This window comes from Protomyctophum bolini, assembly GCF_963924005.1.
Source record: "Protomyctophum bolini genome assembly, chromosome: 19".
Taxonomy (NCBI): domain Eukaryota; kingdom Metazoa; phylum Chordata; class Actinopteri; order Myctophiformes; family Myctophidae; genus Protomyctophum; species Protomyctophum bolini.
This window is the reverse complement of record NC_137880.1, coordinates 34321648-34325249: the sequence shown is the minus strand read 5'-3', so window position 1 is coordinate 34325249 and position 3602 is coordinate 34321648.

The following is a 3602-nucleotide window of genomic DNA, read 5'->3' as shown; positions in this document are numbered from 1 at the left end:
AAAAGATAAGTAAGTAAAAACGTGCATCGATCGATTCGATCTCGTTACACTATTTGTATACTCAGAGGTGAATTGTATTGTGTACTTTCACACAAAAACATGCAATCAGGCGTGGGAAACTTTGATGATGGAGACTACTATAGGGCCACTATTTCCACAGAGAGGGCCACAATGCATTGCTGTAGCCTGTAGGACAGAACAGACGCCTCTACCTCTATATTTTAACTTGGAATCCTGAATCCTGAAAAGTAAAATGTTTATTTAATTTCAAATGCATTTAGTTATACATTTATGTAAACATTTTTAACTTAAATATATTGGACATAAAAAAGATAACACAATTTTAATACTACAGTCATTGACTCGTTAAGCTATACTAAGTAATATTATAGACTGAAGTATTTAAAGCGGGTCATGTTTGCTTCTTAACCTGTGGCCCATTAAGTGAAGGTGGGGGCCGCGTGTGGCCCTCGGGCACACTCAGTCTAGTCTACACAGTCTACTCTATACCATAGAGTTATTATGCTCTACACTGGAAGGCACTTGGAACAAGCGGTTCTTCCTGAGATCGGATGGCTCAGGTCCTTCAATGTGTGCAACAGGCTGCAGCAGATGTTCTTCCAGTCTGTAGTATAGCCACTAGCCACTGTCTCTTCTTTTCCATGGTCTGTTGGGTCGGCTAACATCAACACAAGGGATACCATTTCCAACAAACATACTGGTGAGGAAGGTTAGCTCCATAGCTGGAGCGTTAAACTGGACAGTCTGGAGGTGGTTGTGGTGAGGAGGAAGCTGGACACTATCCTGAAGAACCCGGCCTATCATCTCCAATTGAATTGAATTGAATTGAATTGAATTGAATTGAATTGAATTGAATTGAATTGAATTGAATTGAATTGAATTGAATTGAATTGAATTGAATTGAATTGAATTGAATTGAATTGAATTGAATTGAATTGAATTGAATTGAATTGAATTTAATTGAATTGAATTTAATTGAATTGAATTGAATTGAAACAGAACATTATACTTTAGAGGGACTCGAGTCAGGATCCAGAGAAAACAAAGCTGACTCACTCTTTTACTATTATTCTTTTACTTACCCCTTATCCCTAAACTTATTTGCCATTTTTGACTATTTTAAAACATTTTAAAATAGTACGAATAGCCGATCTACAAGCTAACAACGTGTCGGTGTAGATTGGCTATTTTTTTTATGTTTTACAATAGTAAAAAAAAAAAAGGCAAATAAGTTTAGGGATAAGGAGTAAGGGGTGGCGGGATTCCCAGTATACTTATAGCAGAAGAATCAAACCTTTATTACCAACCGTCAAATTAGGTGTCTCTTTAATACAACACTTGTTGAAAGGACAGACGTGCCAGAAATCCATCTGAGCCTCACTAATGCTCGCCTGGGCTGCCATGAATAATTCTGCCAATATATTGGCTCCACAACAGACTTGGCATACTGTAGTTGGCAAACTGGTGCCTCTCTGCTGGGTGCTATTTTAGAGGCCAATTCACAGTAGTGTGTAGCTGTGTGTACAGTACCACCAGAGCCACTTAATTTCAAGTCTCTCTCTCTCTCGCTCTCTCTCTCTCTCTGCACCCTTGTTCTTTCACACAGTAGTACACACATAATTATATGAAGAAGGAAGGCACTGGAGCAAACTCTGACAATTAACGCCCTTTTTTAATAACAGGGTACAGGCGAACGTGACAACGTTTCAATGTCAATACATCTTCATCGGGTCTACGATGAAGATGTGAGATGCACCGGACCAGCCTTAATTTGGCTTGAGGCACATGGAACCCTGCTCCTGAAACGTGATTATACTTTGTTTGTTGTCTGCTACCGACAGAAAATAATGAAGACACACACATGAACGCACGCACGAGCGTGCACACACACACACACACACGCCATGTGCACGCACGCACACACACACACACACACACACACACACACACACACACACACACACACACACAATGAAAGAGCTATGACTAAACAGTGCTACTGGAAATAAATCCCAATCCTTATGCATGAGTCCTTGGCAGTCAGCACTGTTTCCGTATCAAAGGGCAGTGTAGGATTTTCCCCATCTGCTTATTGACATTAGAAATATGCAAGCCACACACCTGAATGTTGTACAAATCCTGGATGAGAAACCACCCAATGAAACTACATAAACTGCTAAACTATTGTGCTTTTCAATTAACTGTAGGAGTCTGCAGCAGTGACAACTATTGTTTTTGTACACTATTTGTATACTCAGAGGTGAATTAACTGGATTGTGGATTGTGTACAAAATTGACTCAGGTGGGTAAAGGCCACAAGAAGCATGAAATTAAGTCGATGATAAAGAGGGATGTATCAACCACTTTACTTATCTCTATGGACACATTGAACTAAAAAAGAAGGAAAAACGGAAGTAGTCGTAAATACAAATGATATGCAAAATGTGCTGAACCACAGTTTTGGCAAATAATGAGGATGTGGTTAAATGTGCTGCATGTGAGCGACAGAGATCTCTTTAAATTGAAAGGGATTATGGAACAACCACTGTCTTTTCAATCTGGGATTTTAGTTTTTGCAGCCCTTTTGTGGTTGACCAACATAAAGTGATGGATTTTTACTAATGACATGTGAACATTAGGATTTAGGATTATATGGGTTACGTTAGGGTCAACTTGACCCTAACGTAACCCATATAATCCTAATGTTTTCACAGACATGAAAGCATGGAAAACATATATGTCATTAGTCAAAATCCATCACTTTATGTTTTTCAGTTTCTTTGTTTTTCTTGTTTTACAAATACCATGAAAAGAGAATGTGAAAACATGGATTGTACAGGTGGTCTATCTAGTGGCCACCAGTGAGATTAAATAAATTAATCCCTATACAACTGTATCTGACTTGCTGTAGGCCTATAAGCATGCGTTCTTTTCCAATGGAAGATCATCTCAAACAAAATAATCTAATTTAAGATAATATGCAAGTTTGAAGTATCTCAATGAAAACAGTAAGCACATTTTTGCATTTATTTTAAAGAAAAAATATATGGGATAACAATATAATCAATAACCTCATCTGATCCATCTAATATCATAGGCTAGTTCATCAAAATGTTCCTTATGTAGATCTATTACAACCCAGTCTAGGGCAACAGATTTGCACATAATATGAACATACGGTAAATGCATTGTATGTGTGTTTATAAGCAATATTACAACAGAGTAGACTGACATGTTTACATTGTCTCTACAGGATATTATTATTATTATTACAGTAGCCTGCAAAACTGTAATGCATTATACATCTAAGTGTGTCTCTCTGTAAACAACCCGCAAGTCCCGCATGCTATCAATGTGCCCTTGAGAGCAGGCTACACAGTGATAAACATACTGCAGTCTGCAGCACACAGTCTGTAGAATTCAGTTCACTGAAGAGAAGACTGGATTTGTATAGTCACTCGCAGTGTGGGGCTATAAGAATAGCTACAGTATGTAGGCATATATGTCGGTCGGTCTTGGTTGCTCTGGTCTACAGTGTCTGTCTGTCTGTCTGTCTGTCTGTCTGTCTGTCTGTCTGTCTG